The sequence below is a fragment of the Anser brachyrhynchus genome (assembly GCF_964034855.1).
Source record: "Anser brachyrhynchus genome assembly, chromosome: 4".
NCBI classification, from domain to species: Eukaryota; Metazoa; Chordata; class Aves; order Anseriformes; family Anatidae; genus Anser; species Anser brachyrhynchus.
In genome coordinates, this window is record NC_137698.1 from 32,935,750 (window position 1) to 32,953,685 (window position 17,936).

The 17,936-nt window shown below is 41.2% G+C and overlaps 1 long non-coding RNA gene across 2 annotated transcripts; it reads right to left on the bottom strand.

Moving 5' to 3' along the window:
- Positions 1-8,854: 8,854 nt before the first annotated feature.
- On the bottom strand, positions 8,855-15,982 carry LOC308194959. Of its 2 annotated transcripts, XR_013951102.1 has the most exons (3): positions 15,650-15,982; positions 15,081-15,189; positions 8,855-11,017 (listed from the first exon to the last, which is right to left on the bottom strand). It is a non-coding gene; the product is annotated as an uncharacterized lncRNA (long non-coding RNA). The 2 variants fall into 2 exon arrangements; XR_013951103.1 differs by lacking the exon at positions 15,650-15,982 and having other exon boundaries at positions 15,081-15,272.
- Positions 15,983-17,936: the final 1,954 nt, after the last annotated feature.

The following is a 17,936-nucleotide window of genomic DNA, read 5'->3' on the forward strand; positions in this document are numbered from 1 at the left end:
TTAAAAATAAGACCTTGTTGGCAGCTGTTTTTACTCCAGAGCCAGTAAAAATTCTAGAAAACAAAAAATAACTTGTAAAAGACTACTTTCTATTTCTGAACAAGTTTCCCCAAACGTACAATATTGCTCAGAGATTTTCCAGAGCAAAAGTCTCTTGAAAAAATGTTATAAAAGTTATAGCATTGATAGGGGTTTCAGGTAAATTGAAAACCCAAGGTCTGTCTTTGTCAATCTTTGCACTATGAAAAGTTCCTTTAACCAAGCACAGCTTGCTGAACTTCTTTTCATTAAATCATTTATTGGTTTGGATGACACAAATAAATTCGAGAAATTCATGTCATGAATTTCTTTTCCACTTCCAAGGCTGTGGGTTGACATTTCTGAAATGAAAAATTCTGGGTTTGGTAGCAGATTTGCACAATAATCACTGGCATTATCTATACTCATGCATGCTCAAATAGATATGTGGGACAAGATGGCAGACAGTTGTCCAGGCTGTGGGAGGACTGGGTTTAGACCTGTCCTCTCCTCCTTTTGTGCTCTGCGTCCTAGTTTAAATCAAGAGCTCAACCAATAACCAGAGGAATTGCCAGCTCCACACTTTAATGGAGAGTATGCTGGGTGTTTCATTCTTGACCTTTGCTACTGAAGCTTTTCCAAATTGTATGAAATTATAGAAGAAATCAGATAGAGAAAGAATAAGCCTATGGCCTAATGACTAGGTTACTCAACTCGCACAGCAGTGAGAGAGCGTGAAGTAGGGGGGTTAGAAACCACCTCTGATCCTCAGCCTCTCTCTTGACCCTGTAGACGTGTGCCACAGCCCCATGTCAGACTCATAATCAGAGGAAATTCAGCATAAGAAACTTGATCCATGTGTTCTGATTTTGCTTGGTTGATCTGTTGGGGATATTTTTTAACGTAGGCATCCTAGCAAAGAAACAGAGCTCCGTTCCAGCATACTTCCTTTCCAGTGGTAAGACTTTCATTTGAGTGTTAGGTGAAATTAACTAAAATCTTGAAGTGCTTCAGAGTCTTAAATTTAAGTTATTAACATCCCAGGTAAATTGCCTTAGTCACTCAAATAGTGGATAAAACAGGAGAGCTGGGACTACTTCCCTCTCATGTTTATGATCTAATCCTTTGCTTTTATTAAATGTACCTGAAAACCAAATGAAACAGTTTGCCAGGTGTTAAAAAATGTTTCTATAACCCCAAACCAATCCGTGGTGATGTGCTGACAATTCTAAAGAAATGAAGTTTCCATTCAGTCCATAACAATTTTTTTCAGTTCAGCTGCCAAAATACTATAAACCCCGCAACTATTTGCACAGCCCTATAAATTAGGTTTACTAAAGGAAACAATTAGCAAGCCCGTAGCCTACAGGAATTTCAATTGGTGCTGCTACAGTGCATTGTTTAAGTAATTAGAAAATGATTCCAACTATTGTAAGTATTTGCAAAACAAATGCAGAGCACATAGATGCTGTCCTATTAATAATGGGAGCTATAAAAAGATTGAAAAGCTAGTCTGCAGAGGAGGTCACATGCTTATTAATCTAGCTGATATATCCTTTTCATTGTCACTGAACGACAAGATGAAAATAAAATACAAGTGAACAGGAAAATGTGTGCTTCCACTGCTAAATTTGTGAGAAATCAAAATGTACAGATGCGTCACTCCATTTGAGCTTAAACAGGTGAACATCTGAATAAAGACATGAATGTAATAATTAGTGAAGTTAAGGAATCACTGAACTAGAATTCTCTATGAAATACTGAACAGATCTATCAGATCAGCAGCAAGATGTTGTGAAACCAAAATGAGTTTCCAAATGAGTGTCTGTTTCCAAATGTCAGTCATAAATGTTGATCTTAGGAAAACTAATTTAACAGGAAAAGTCAGCAGAGGTGCTCAAACCACAATTTAATATACTCTATAACTCTGAAATGCAATTAATCTGCTTAAGACTGTAATACTTCCAAGTAATAATTTAAATTGCAGCCTTAAAAAAAAATAATAAAAAACTCTGCACCTCAGATTTAGCTATTAAGCTTTAGAGATGGGCCAGCAGCCAGATGTTTATAAACTCTTTTCAGGTTACAATTTAGTTACGGTTACAGGGTTAGACAATGTACTCTCATTTAGTCCTTCAACTGACTAGCTTAACCATTATTTGTCACTACACTAGGCATATGCACCCTGCTGGCTGCTACTGTCCAATGCCAAGTCATCTATTTCCCCGCTACTGCTTGGCTGAGGCTGCCCCATTCATCCCCTAGACAGCCTCCTTTCAGGGGAGCATTACAGGCTCAACAGACCTCTTTGTTGGAGTTCTATTTACACCACCATTTTTTGTTACTCGGATTGTGAAAGGAAACAACAGGAGATGGAGAGGAGACGGACCGCTAACACAGTAGACCAGAAGTCATCGCCCTCAGTTCTTTGAAGTGATATGCAGAGTAAACATGGAAACTACACCGATACGTGAAATAACCTGGTGGTCTAAGTTCGGTTCCCAAGAGACACGTGTATCTATATCCACAAAAAGCCAGCACCATAATCAGCAATAACCGGCAACCTTCCCTGTTACTTACAAAGAACCGCAGTGTAATTATTCACACGGCTCCCATTGATTATAATGGGATTTGGCTGGATAAATCCCCATGTAACTCTTTGAAAATTTGGGAGCTTTGGAGCAGTCTGCTCAGAGGTGCAGAACCAAGCAAGCACTAAGTTGGAATGTGCTCTCTTTTGAATATAGCTAAAATGCAACAGCAAGTGTTGTGAGCATTTGACTCAATTGCTGCTGTCTCAAAGCTGTTATTTGAGGCAGAAATTCACCTCCCTGCAGCTGGACAGCACAAAGACCGTGTGCCTCCCAGACACAGGCACCAGCCCAGTGGCTCAATCGTGCCCATTAAAACACCGGAGCACAAGAAGAACTTTGAAGACTCGTTTAATTCCTTTTGACTAGCAAGGCTCAAGCACACGCACAACTGCTCTGGGGTATGGATGTCAGCGTGTGATCCAGGACGTAAAATGTATGGCAGCAGTCTGTAGGCCCTGCAGTGAATTCGGTTGTCAGGTTTTAGCTCCAGAAGCTGCTTTGCATACGCACCATGCTGCTCAGCAGCTGCCTCTCCATACGCCATGGGCCCGCCTATTCCCTGCTGGTGCTGCAAGGGCTTTTGCAGTCTCACCATTTTGCTCTGGTGATCCATCCCACTGACTTCAGTGGAAGTAGCACTCTGCATTTCAGAGAGCTTTAGCAAGACCAAGGCTTTAGATGCCAAAGTGAAAGGCACAATACGTAGAACTGCAAGCTGAGCAGGCATAAAGGGCTTGGCTTCAGTGAACTCTGCTCCATTCACAGACAGACTTCCTACCCCTACAGGAACTCCACCAAGGATATATGAACATCACTCATTTCTTGCTGCACTCTTACTGGAATACAGCAGTTATCCCCCTGCCATATTATCATCTTTTCACCCTGTCTTCCAGCTTCAGATTCATCTCCAGCCCTCAGCTACTCTACCTCTTTCTGAGCTTCCCTGAAAGGCAGCTCCAAGCTACTTAAGTTGCCAGATTTTAAGTTTGCAAGTATATGGCACTCTGCTCCCACTGGCCATGGTGCCCATCAGCCTTCCTAGAGCCTTCCCACTCTATTCTAGCCTCCGAAGCAGCGATGCTGTAGACAAGATAAACACCACCAGAGGAAAAAGTAATGCTGTTTTCTCTGTAATAATTATTTCTCACTTCTACAGTAGGACCAATGCTAGATACCACTGCCGTGTATCACTGCTGTGACAGTTCCACATGTTGCCTTTACCACAATTGCACTGCAAGTCTTTCAAAACTTTTTATTGGTCCCCAAATTCTGGAGTCCTGGGATTACAAAGGTCTCACTGCTTTCATTTTGTGAAATGCACATTTTTAGACTTACTTTTTTTAGAGAAAAAAAAAATGAAAGAGAAACCTAATTGCTAAAAAATTAAAAGAAACTAAGAAAAATTTTAATGTTATTGTTGAAATTTCCTTTTTATAAATGAGTCACGTCACTGAGAGAAGTAGGGGATCAGCTCTTGAATTTTCATTATTTGAAGTAAAGATGTTTACTGCACTAACTTTTGCAGATATGAGGAGAAACACATTTTCATGTCTTGCTTTACAGCAGATTAACTTACTATTTCTCCCCTGTCTGCTGTGCTTTGCTGATTTTTAAGAGCACCTCCTTCACAAAATAAAAATTTTCCTCTTTTATATGACAGTATCCAGAGGCTGGACATAAAATAGACAATCAACAGAGCACAGCATGTGCATGCATATTTCAGTGCATAGAAATTTGCACTTTTAATTTTAATCAGTGCAAATGACAATTAAAAGCAATAGCCTTTCAACTTCTGCAAGATCACTTTGTTGCATTTTACAGGGTATTTAGAAATACAAAATTTTACTGCCTGTATAGGGGAACAATTTTCAGTGATTCAAGCTTCTAGTGAAACCAGCTGATGTCCATCTTGCTTTATTCTTTGATCATAAATGTTTCCAATATTTTTATATTATTTTACTTTCTTGGTAAATTGCGTGCATCATCAGATATAAAAAAGTATGCTAGTTACTATTATTTTCCTAATGGGTTTTCCTTTCCAGTACGGCATTGTATTGTAGTTATCACATTGAGAATTTGCCAAAGTTATCTGACAGACCTGCTCTGGAGCTTCAGCAGTTCTGACATTCCCACAAAAGTTAAAAGAAGAAAAAAAAAATCCATTATTTTTTGGTTCCCAGGAGTCCCAGAATCCAGCCTAGTCAGCCAGAAAGAGTTGTTTCCTTCTAAGGCCAAAGCAAGTCTTTTAAGCATATCAAGTTTATGAAAACACAGCCGAATCCAGTAAAGCAGTCTTTAGGGGGGAACTCAAAGAATAAAATTTAAAGAGTTCGTTGTGTTCTGTTGAATGGTATGATAAAGCTAACAACCAACAGTGCTGTCCGGTCATCAGGAGACTGAGATTGAAAGGCAGGGCCCCAAATGTTAATTGGACATGTCACGTAAATTGCTATGATTCAGTTTACGTTATCTTACACAGCTGCTTGGCTTTGATTAGATTTCTGTCAAGCACTCTGAGCCTCTTTGCTGATAAATGTTATAAAGGAATAGTATGTGAATATTGAACATGGGCACTATTAGTTCCTGCAGAAACATTCTTCTATTACCTACTCTTATTTCTGGCTGCTTAGCCCCACTTGTTAAAACAAAGAAGAAAGAAGGGGAAAAAGTAGGATGAAAATATATACACATTTTCCTTTGAATATTTCTGCTTTGTCAGAGATAAATGCTTTTTAGACTTCCAACTTTTGCAAAAAGAGATGCCGCTGTTGCATTTTAAAGAGCACTTAGAAATGCAAAGCTACTACCTTTATAATGGAACAATTTTTAGTGACTTAGGTTGACTGTGAAGGTTTCAATGCATATTCTGAGTTAAATGGCCAGTATGGAAACTATACAAGGAAATTACATACTATTACAATATGTAACTCACTGTATTTACATATATAAAATTTATATATATATATGCATGTATGTATGTATGTATGTCCTTACAGGGAAATCAGATACCACCACCTTTTCCAGATAAGGATTTTCCCTCTCACCAGTGGCTGATACTACTTGTACACTTAGTCACTTTTACTTTTACACTTAGTCACATACTAGGGGGTGCACAGCTCTGCAACATACTGAGAAGTTTGTGGCAAATATTGCATAGGTCTCACTGGCAGGATTCAGTTTGGGTATCAACCAGCACTTGCCCCTGGGGTCAAAATCCCAAAGGAATGAAGTGAAAACAATGATGGCAGACTTAGAGACAGAAGTTTTAAACAGAGTAAAGTGACGACACAAGGTCAGAGTCACCAGTATATTGACACTTAGCCCATCCAATATGGCAACACAAGGAGACAAACGCACAATTTTTTGGTTATACTTTATCCTCCAGCAGGGGTGGCAGCCAGCTGTCAAGGACCAATATGTTAAGCTGCCATACCTGCAAGCTCAAACCCAATTTGCTTTGTACAGGTATAGAGCTGGGCCATTGTTGGGTGTCTTCAGGGGATGTCCCATGACCAGACTCAGCCTGCTGCTTCTCTTCACATCAGGGCTGATGTCAACTGCATGTACCACGTATAGACTAGCTAATCATATTTCTCTCCCCATACAACACAGCCATCCTAAAAAACTTCCTGCCACATCACACAAAAAGTGAAGAACCATGTGCAAGCCCCCTGAAACTTTGCATCTTAGAAGAGAAACAACACTTCACTTCACTTGGGACTTGTGTGGATCCATCTCTGTAGGATCCTTGATACCAGACTCAGGAAGGGCCAGGAGACCATAGAAGACCTCCATTTTGGAGTCTCTTGTCTCAGAAAATAATCTAGTACCACCAAACAGCTATACAGTTACTCACATCAACAGCTCAAAGATTTTATTATAAACTTTAAAAAACTGTATTTTAAAAATACACCTGGCACAAGGTCTGGATGAGAGAGAGGTCTTTTTCAGTCCTCACTGCCAAACACACACCAGCCATGGCTGTGACCACAACCAAGGATTGGTAGCTGCCACTGAGGAGGTACCAACCTAGGTACTATTAAAAAACCTTGCCAAAACCCTGGTGCTTGACTTTTGATGGGAAAAGCGTAGGGGAGAAAAATATGTCTACACATATTTTGTTGCATCTATCCCTCTTCCACTGCATTTTTCCTCCCATTCCCTGCTCAGTCTGCCACCACAGCTTTGGAAGGCTTCATGCAGCCAGCCACTTGGGGAGGTCTGATAGGAAGGACAATAAAAGACACATTCTCCTATTTAAAGGTCATCTCATTGGAGATGACCCACAGCAGTGGTCTAGACTGCACAAACACAGCCGAGGGTGAGGGTGGACAGAGCAGGGTGCCCCCTTGTCTCCAGGGCCATCAACTCCCTGGGTGAGAGGGCAGGAAGGAGGCAAATCCTTGTCCTGTCCAGACCTTGGCCAGGGAAGCAGTCTCTTCTGACCAGCAGCTTTGCCAAGCCATCCAAGACCACCCCCCACCGCCTCCATCTTGGGGCTCTGCAGAACCCTGCTGTGCCACCACAAAATGGCCGCTCACCAGCATGGCTGCTGAGGGGTCACAGCAACCCTCCAAGCCACAGCTGAGGGCATGGCCGCTGCCGTGGCCATGGCATGAGTGCTGAAAGCTCAGCAGCAGCAGGGCCAGGGGAAGGAGGAAGAGGAGGAGGGAAGAGGTGGCTGGAGAGGGGCTAGTGCTGTTGTAAGGGTGTGTGAGGGGCTGTGGTGAGGAGTGGCTGACTGCAGCAATGTGTGTACATACACAGTCTATATAGATACAGGTGTGTAAGAGGTGCTATTGGTGTGGGCTGTGTGACAAGTAGCTGCCTCTTCAGCCCTGTCACCTTGCTGGCTGTGAGGGCACACAGGCGTTGGGGGACACCCAGGCACTCACTGCATCTCCACAGGAAGGGAGAAGGACGAACCCAAGTCTCCACACACTGCTGCTGCTTGCCTCCTGGCCCGAGGCACCTCACACCACCAAACTGAAAAGGAGGCGGCCGTCAGAGGGGACCTACGTGGTGCTGAGCCAAGCAAGGGGGACTGCTCCGAAGGCACAGATCTTGTAATGGAGGAGGTTGGGAAAAGCAACATATAAAGGCAAGATCCTCTGCACTTCCAGTAACTTGGATAAAAAGAGGGAGAGGAAAAAAAATTAAAAAGTCCATCTGTCTATTCTTTGTGTGTTTGTGTTATCACAGCGTGTCCCAAGACCTTGAAGCTGTTTGCAAGTGCTAAGTTCAGAAAACATTACAACAAACATCATAGAGCCAGATGTGAGGCATTAAAAATGTTGTAATAATTTCCTCTATAATAAGGAACTGGATTCTCTGTCCTCCCTGTCCTTTTAGTTGCTATCTGGGCCACAAACTTTTAGCTGTCTGTTTCCTGGGGGCCAAATAAAACTTTCAGCTGTCTGCACACCAAAACAGGGCTTCATTGACCTTTCTCAGCTGCCATCACCCACCATAAGCTCCCTTGCCATGCAGCCACCCCCATGGCACGTGCCCAACTTTCACAAACAGGATAATTGCACACTCAGCATTGTTCTGTGTTCAGTGCTCCATGATGCTATGTAGCATTTGCCTGTACCCGTATTTCTCCATGGCCACCTTCAAAATATTACACTGTGCTTCCTCACATACATTGCTTTGTTCTTTGTTCTCCCAACACCTGTGCCACAAACCACAGAACCCAGCATCTCATGGCACTTGCCTTACTCCCTCCTGTCCAGTCCTTCACCCTATGGACCTTTCTAGCCACTCTGCTGACAAGTCTTCACCTGTTGCTCTGGTGTTTCCCTCACTGCACATCCTCACTCATAATACAGACAGCCCTCAACACCAAGCTATTAACACCTGCATTGGGTAGGATGAGAGTGATCAGAGGTTAAAAAGGGAAGTCTGGAATGCAAGGATTTGTTTGGCAGTGCATTATCCAAAATGAAATTAAAAACTTTTTGTACTCTGTAATTTTGTTTTCACGTTTTAGCTGCTACCATATACAAATTCTAACACAGATAAGCTGATACTTGAAGTGCCATTATCAGCGTATTTTGGAAAAATATACCAGTATTTTGTGGATGTTGTTCCACTTTAAGAAGTTGGAAAGAAGTGTGCTAATACAATATGATGAAATACTGGCAAATGGTCTGCTATCTTTGAAATAAATAAATAAAACTAATTTTAAGTCCCAGTATCCTTCCTCTTAAGTGCACCACAGCTCACTACCAAGTTAAGTGTTACTGTGAGCAATGTTGGGAAAAGTGAGATATGAAACATCCTAAGTTTATTTCCAGTTTTATTATGGAGTGACAGCAGAAATCAGATTTGATTAGCAAGATATTAATACTTTTTCAGGGTCTCAGCTACTTGTTATCTGGTAAACAAATAAATAATGCAGTGTAAATTGCAATTCATTTCTAGTCTGAGCTATGTAATGTAATCGTTGCAGTTTAATTCACCTATAATGAGATTAGTTTGCAGATACATGGTCCAGTACGCTTATAAAGGTGCATTAGCATACATATGAACTCCAACAACAAGTTTCAGTTTCACAGTAACTGCTGACTAAGACAAGAATGTCAGAGCCTTTACTTGACTCTACGAAAGTATAAGGAAGACTTCTTTTGCTCCCCCCCAGTTTGCTTTATTCCCTCAATTTGATCCTCATGCTCTTCAAAGATAAGAGATCAGGAGTCACTCGCCTCATAGGTTCTCTCACAGAAAGAGCAGAAGGAGCTGAGGAAGCAGAGTCGTAGCTAGGCATCTAGATATGCTTGAAGTTTCTACTAGGTTCAGCTACATCCTTTGGTGCTTAAGTAGTTCTAAAAATTTACATTTCTCTTCTCCATGTGAATGGTGAGTTGGATTCCCAGTTTCTCCTTCTGACTAGTAGAAAGCGCCACACACTTACATAAGGCAGATTGCAAAAATGTAACATATCCCACAGTACTCAGAGCACCATGCAAATACACATTCCCTATAGTGCTAAGATGTATATGGCAAAAAAAAAAAAACCCACAGCATAGAGTGGCATCTCGATACTTCAAGTTATATATTAACAACAGACATTTCAGCCATAAAGAAAAAGCAAACATTTTTGTAAATGGAAAAAATATATATCCCTCGCTAATTCTGTTGCAGTGATTTTGTCCATGTGTATTGGTTAAGAATGAGAATTCACAGCCACAGTAGGCCTGGAGGGGGCGGTGAAGTCCCCATCTATGGAGGTACTCCTAACTGAACCATATTTGGTCCTGAACAACCTGGTGTCACTCACTCCATTTGGCACTGGAGGTCAGACCAGGTTTCAGCGCAGCTTCGGGGAGAGGGACGGGGGAACTTGAAGACCCCTGGCCTGTGCATCCAAGTGCAGCAGCTGCCAGGACGGAAGGGGTGGTGAGGGTTAAAATGAGGAAACCCATCTGGGTGTTGTTCACCATGAAGTTATAATATTTGTTTTGAATGTCTTTCAGGAAAATGATTTATTATCAACGGAAGAACAATGGAAATAAGTTGATTTACGTACCACTTGCAAACGCTCTATTAGATGAATTGCACATTTATAGCAACACCAGAAGCCTTTGTGTTCACAGAATTATAGTTAATAAAGAATTTTCTTTTGGAAAAGAATTTATGGGAACTATTCATTCTGTCAGTTTAATCAGTTCCTCAGCAAAATAACACAGAACAGCTTTATAGCTGTCGCAGCACAACGTTTCCCTTTAGGTGCAATGAACATACTGCTTCATCTCTTTGCAGGTCCCGTATCAAGAAACGCTCCCTTAACCACCGTCTTAATGCCTGCTCAGGGGGGTGAAAGAGCAGGGGGAGCACGTTATATCCCCGTCCCCCGATTCCCTCCCCTTAGGACACACGTCCCTCCGGCTCGGGAGCGGTGCTGAGCTCGCAGGGCTGTGCCCGGCGCCGTGCCCGTCAGGGGGCACCCCAAGAGCGGCCGAGGGAGGGAGGCAGGGAAGGAGGAGAGGAGGACCGGGTGCAGGGCACGGACGAGCTGCCTCGGGATGCTTAACGTGAGCAGCCCGTCGGCAAAGATGCGGTGCTTCTGTTTTGTGAGTTACAGAGACGTGCTGTGCGCGTATGGCTAAAAATAAATAAATATATAAATGAAAGCCACCACACACAAGCACTGTGTACGCATAGATCTAGTAGCCAGGAGGTGCTGTTGAGTCCTGGAAAGTAGGCCTCGAAAGCCCCAGGTCAGCGGAAAACTAACATCCAGGTGAATTTGAGTCAAACCCAGATGAAGATCAATATCCTCCCTACAGGGACGCAGGGCTCAGGGATGCAGCCTCACTCAGCTTTAGTTATGTCAGGTGTTGATTTGTAGCTCTAAGGCAATCCCCTCCTTCTTTATGGCTTCAGGGAAACTCTCGTTAACCCTAGAAGGAAGATAAATACCAGTTACGATTCTCACTTTATAGGGAAGAAAGTTGAAATGGGGGTTTAAGCCCTCTTCTGAGTTTGCATTTAGCTTGGGCTGGAAGATTTCAAATCTGAGATTATAAAATGTCAGCTTAAAATTCATAGGAACTATGATTTTTTTTTCTGGCTATATTCATATTCTGAGTTAACAGAAAAAAATAAAGACAAGAGACAGCTCTTGCCCATTGATTTTATGTCTGCCCATTAATTTAATCTACATTTCCTTTTCAGGATAACAGCTCCAGTTATAGAGACCAACTGTTCTCATCTAGCTTGTTACCTTACCTCTTCATGTATAAGAACACTAGCATTTCCCTCACTAAGTATCTCTCATACAAAGCCTTACAAAAAAATTTAAACTTTTTAAAATTATGATTACTTTTTAAATAATAGAATGCATATTTTCTTTTCCGTTTGCAACATCAGAAGATGCACGCAAAGTACCATGGCCACAAATCAATGCACAGGGAGATAGTTCTTGTTCTTGTTGCAACCTTGGTTCTGGCCCAGATTTTACTTGTTCCATGGAAGCAAAGACACTGTCAATCATACAGTGCAATTAGCTTGTCAGAAAGACAGCTGTTTTGCAGCTGCATTGCTTTATGGCATCAATTTTTTCTCAGTTTGGAGGCATGACTTACTCTTAAGGGTCTGCATCTAACAAAACAACTGAGCCTCTGTGGGAAGCGGTAAGCCATGATTCCCGCTCAGGTGGAGAATAGCTTCTATACAGTTGTACAAAACAACTTGTATTTTACTGTCTGTATGTGCATACTGATGCTATGGTCAGTCTTTAGGAGGTTAAAGCTTTTCAAGAAAAAACTTTCAATTTTCAAAACAGCAGTCTAATAATGGACCAGGTAGAAAAACAAAGTCACTACCCTTGTCTAACTGATAGTAATGCCACATAAGTTTTACTGTGAGAATCCAAGGCCCCTATTCACCAAGTTATTCATACACATAACATAAATTAGAAAGTTAGTCTCGTGGTTGAGGTGCTAAAACTGGGGCTTATGGTGCTTCAGCTCACTTCCTTTCCCTGCCACAATTTCTCTGCAAACCTGAGAAAGCTAGAATGACATGATTTCCACCCCTGACCTCCCTACTCAATAGCTGAAACAAGTTAGGCACCTCAGAAAGGGCCAGTCCTCGGAAAGCAATGTAGGTTTTAAGCAAGCATTAAAAGAATAAAACAACTGCATAAATGGGGAGCGCACAGATATATGAGACAGGCAGAATTTTAAGCACACAAGCAGTTTCTCAGCATTTCCCCCTTCGTAAACTGATGAGCACCCTAAGCCATCTGTAGGTTGATACTTCTTTTTTCCTGTTAAGAACTTCAGTTGCAGTGACATCAATAACTGTCTTGATCAGTTCTTGATCCCCTGGCAATTGCTCCTCAGACGCTGCAGGATTTTTTAAGATTAGTAGGTTCAAACCCACGTACTTCTGACAGGTTTGTTAAACACAGAAGAATGAAGCCTTGGTACAATTTACAGAAACAGCTTTAGGAAGGGATATAAAAACAGCCTGGTATATGACAGTTTTACTGTTAGTGGAGTTCACAGTGGCATAAAATTCTAGCAGAGAGGTTGTGAAACAGATTCTTCAGCTGCACTTTACAAAGTTAGGTACAGGGGTGAAATGTTAATCATTTTAGGTTCATATCACTAACTCTGCCTTTACAGGGGCACACACACTCCTAACTCTGAGCACATACAGTACAAGCATGTGCAATATGACTTCACTTGATGTTCTCTTTAATTTCTCTTCTAGACCAGCTTTGCTGTATCATTCAACCATTTTATGTTCATGTTAGCATCTCAGACAAATGAGTTTAGAGCTTCTCATGTGTTTCTTTCCTTCCAGTTTTGCCTTATTGATTTTAGCAGGCATTTAGAATAAGGAGCAGAATACTGAAGTGACTGCAATCACGCAAGACAGTCCGTATCACGGTCTTCCATGAGACTGGCACCACGTCAGTGCCACAACACGCCTGCAGTCTAAATGTGCATGCAACGATGAGCAGCCAGGAAGGTCCCTGTCTGCACGTGGGAGTCTAAGCAGGATGCACTCTGCGTTACTTTTCCATTACCTTCCACAGCAGTACTTTCAAGTTAGTTAATATGTACTGTACCCACTTAGCTGTGACAAAAACACCAGTAGCCTGTGCTTGCCTGTCCTATTACTTGTCTAACTTACTCTTCAGCAACTGAAGCTTCATTCCCAACCACTAGCTCACGGGAGCAGTCAGAACTAAAAAGTGACATAACACTTACAGGGGAAAATAAATAAATAAATATACTTTCAAGTGCAGTTTGTCTAATTTAGGAATGCTCCAGTACAACCACAAGTGTTGCAACGCTTCAGTAAGACTTGTGATGGTTTTTGTGTTTTTGCAGTGCGTTTTAGAATAAACAAAGCTGAACATCTGCAACAGAAACACAATGTGGGACTTGAGCTTTAAGTGTAGAGCTGTGTGACAGCAGTGAGGCCTCCTTCAGTAAAAGAGGAAGTGAAGCAGAGCCTCTTACAGTAAAAAATAGTGGCATCAGAAGCTGAAGTTAATTTTGGACTGAATTTTGGCAGTTCTGCTTCACGCTCTGTTGTGAGACTAATATATTCTCACATCTACTACCTTACCCATCTATCTATGAATTTATTTTGTAAGAGAATACTACTGATAGTATGTCTCTGCCAGTAGACAGTTCATTGAATTTACACAACTTAAGTTACCCAAAGGGTGTTTTTCACCTAAGCAACTTGCAGGCTTCTGTATTCAGTTATAGCTGCCCTCATGTTTCATATCTGGATACTTCTTTGTCATTTCTGAACACACCATCGATCTCATTGCATTAGTTTGCTTTCTCTAAAAGCATGTCAGTCAGCAGTGTTAAAATTATGGATTTTTACCTGTGCTGTAACTGCCTAAAATCTTATCTACTGTATTTTGAAGACTAACCAAATATAACAAACATTAAGATACAAAGCTGAATGGCTAGCGAGATTCTTGCACAAGGTAGGTGCAAAAATAAATAGCATATGCTGTTACATGAAAATATAATTACTGATAATGAAGCCTTTTGACTTAGGAGGGGAAGCTGTAAAGGTGGTCACATTTAGTATTTGAACAACTTGGTTAATGCAGACAGGAAATTGTCCATTTGACATTAAAATAAACAACACTAACAAAAATCTACTGCCTCACTAAGTACAGGCAAGTCTAGATTTCTGCAGCACAGCTCTTCCAGGTGGCAGTTATTATGCTTACGTTCATGTGCATATCATTTTTGTTTGATTTGGTGGGAAACATTTAAATAAGTCAAATTTGAAAAACAACCACATGTTTGCTAAAGAGAAAACAGCCCTCAACTTTTGCTTGCTTATGCGTTTCTCTTACTTGCCATTCAGCTTTTGGCCACTCAGTTTATGCTTGTATAGTTCACACACAGGTTATGCACAGCATAACCAAACATTTTCCTGTGTTTGTAACAACATGCTTGCATCTTTAGGATCAAAAAAGAAGGGAAATCAGACAAAGACCTAGAACATGTTATTTTTGATTGGGGGTGTTATTGGTGGTAAAATAAGACTCCTTGTCTCTGAGCAAAAAAGTGCTTTCATTTTGATTTGCTGTCCAAGGACATCAACAAAATGAGTAGCCAGCCTTCCATTCCACATCAAGGCTTGAAAGGCAACAACAGCTGGCAAACCTTTCTGACAAATTCTTTGAGTTAAGGATGGGTGCTTGGTCCCTGCTCCAGATACCCATGCTGTTCACAGACATAGAGCTCGGAGAGAATTGCACAGTTTTGGTAGTAGAAATAAAGCAAAGGATTGCAGTGATTGACTCCCTCCCCTTCAAAGTGTTTTGAAAACATGAAAAAAAGAAAAGTTTGGTTTCTTTTTAAAGGAAAAAGGAAATGAAGGCCAAGGGGAGCATAAAAACAGCCCTAAAAGGAAAGGGCATTCATTAGCTTGCTCAAAAAGAACAAAAAATAAAAAGCAGCAACTACTTACTAGATGCAAGAGAAACAGCAACAGCCTGTAGCTTCCAAAAGAGCCTTATCCAGGCTTATCGAGAATGTAAAATATCTCCTGATGAAAAAAGGCATGCTGGGGAAGGCTCCTATTTCAAAGAGGCAAAAGCAAAAAGTTGCAGCAAAGCAACCAAGGCTCAGCTGTGGATAATTTTGGCAAGAGGGAAGAGATTGCCCCTCACCAGATGGCTAGGTATAAAGTAACATGGATGTAATCCTAGCAGAAAGCAGGGGGAGGGAAATAAGCAAGAGGTTTTGCTAGTAAGACTTGGCCTGGACTAAAATGTTTGTGGACCAGTCTGACAACTGTGCCTTTTTTTTTTTTCTAAAGGATAGCTGACATTTTGGGGTTAACTTCCATAAGATGGGGAAGCAAGTTAGAGAAAAATCATCATTTCTCCATTATTTTTCAGAATTTCATCATCGTTGTTTGAGATTTTTGAAAATAACTATGGAGCCTGTGGTCTACTAATTCACATTGTAAAAACACGATTTTCAATAATTTGCATCTGTGCTCAGATAACGCTCCCATTTCCCCATTTCACTCACAAATTTTGCGTTCCTATAATACACTGAGGTGGAGGCAATTATGTGCTTGCAGCTGTATTATGTGCTCTGGGACGTGGGGTGGCAACCACAAATGCTACTCAGAGAATTATGATCCTTGGAAAACCATTCCTAACCTATCCTAGCCTCTCCTATCCATTTTGCTCAGCATAAGGGCAGGAGTCTAACATATCAAATGGGGAAGGAAGGAAAAGGCTTATTAGTGTTCTGACTTCGTCTTTTCCCAAAGGAAAATTCTGACTATCAGGTACTCAGCTGATTCTTATAATGCAATTTGCATGCTGTTGGAAGCTGTCCACTGATTAAAATTAAATAAATGTGATATATGCGAACAAAATTGTTCTCCCCTGGCATAACAGAAATCTTAAAATATCTGAGGTAGAAAGGCAGATTTGTCATGGTCTCAGAACAGTTTCAAACAACAATGAAAAAAGACATGCTTCTGGTCCTGTAGGTGATTGCCCATTTTACTGATTATATATCTTCTGTCGTGTGGCGATCATGTCGTGAGAACTTACTTGGAACACAGTTCCAAGAAGAAGCAGCATACTTCTGACAGCATTGATTTCTATGCCCCAACAATGAGGCTAAACTTGAAAATAAGGTTGTGCAATTTTCTTGATATGGAAGTCTCTGCCAATTTCGAGTGTGCTATCAAGTATAAGCATATTAATTTAAAACTAAGGAAAACCCAAGCATCTGATTTATTACTGCTCTCATGCATATGTTTCTGAGTATTTGAATATGTCTACATCAAAAGAAACTAGATTTTTAGAAAGCCAGTTAGCTTGTGTTGCCAAGTTAACGAGTTCTGGTGAGGTCAGTCTGTCACAATAAATCTAATTATTACACAGTTATTTTCTTTATGCATGCAGTTTTCCCCATATGCTATAAGATGGGAAGGACAGTGGGATAGTGCTCTTCTGCTGAGTTTGCTTGTGATACACATTCTTCCTTGCTCAGAGTGGGGGTATGTTGCGAGGGAGGCAGAGTACAGATGGACATTTTGCAATTGGTGCTTGTGTGACCTGTTTAATCTGCATAATTAGAAAATGGGAAAGTTGTCTATGACGCTGATGCTGACTTCACTTCTAGGTCTTTTTGAGCTCATTTAAAGTACGGTAATGAGAAAAACATTTTACCTTTGGGCAGCAATCTGATTTGTCAGGAAATTCCTCTTGCTATGATGGGTGGATGAGGAAAATTTGGAATAATATGATCCAGATGTTAAAGCTTCCATTTAGCAGCAATGCATATGTATTATTTTATGGAATTGTCCAGATGGTGACCTTCAAGTATTAACAATAAATCAATACTGGGGTTTTCATCTGTAGGACTAGATCCACATCTTTGTCCTCATCTACATGACAAAATATTCCTGCATTTCAAGTAAAGGATTGTTGTATTTAAAATAACAACATGACAAAGATAAAATTCAATAAGAATTTTTGAAACAATTACGAATTGCAAATAATACGTACCAATTGATCTGCTTTTAGCATCACCTGAGGTTGTGACACCACCTTTACATTAACGAGGGCTCCATTTTGGAGCTAACACTGCAACAAAGGTCTGTTATAGATTTATATTAGAAAGTAGCTAATTTACAGAAGATATATGTCCATACTGTTTTGGGTCTGCCACTGAAATTCTGACTCCACTGCCAGCCTGCAGGGAAAAGAACCCACACCACAGTATGAAAGCCCACTAGAGAGGGATTGTGCTGGACAGTGGCAAGGTAGGTGGCCAACGGGGAGCCTTTGGTGGCTTTGGTGAAGGCCAGGAGAGCTCAGCTCAGCAGTAGGGACTGCTGGCCTGTGGCATGCCAGGAGGGTTGTGTGACACAGAAGGAGCTCTGTCATTTTTCTGGACACGAGCAGCAGAATATGGCCCTGTACTGCCAGTGCTGCAGGGTCAAGAACCGTGTGCCTGTGATGGGGGCCAGTGATGCTATGCAGTCATCTTCTGCAGGTGTTTCTGTTCATTTATTTAAATTCACAGTGTGAAATACCAGTCTTCTCAATAGTTGCATGCTTTATGGGTCAGGGGAGTATTTTGGGGGGGGTTACTCATTTTTCATAGAAGAAAAAAAAAAAAGAATACAGCCCTGCTTCAACTGAAATCTGACAAAATTCTCTTTGGTATCACAAGGAGAAACACACGTTCCTTCAGCATGCTATTTTTTGGGTTAAGAAAAGAGATTTATCTTCCATAGAAATAACATTTTTGTTTGCTTTTAAAAAAATCCCACTGCCCCACACCAAATGAC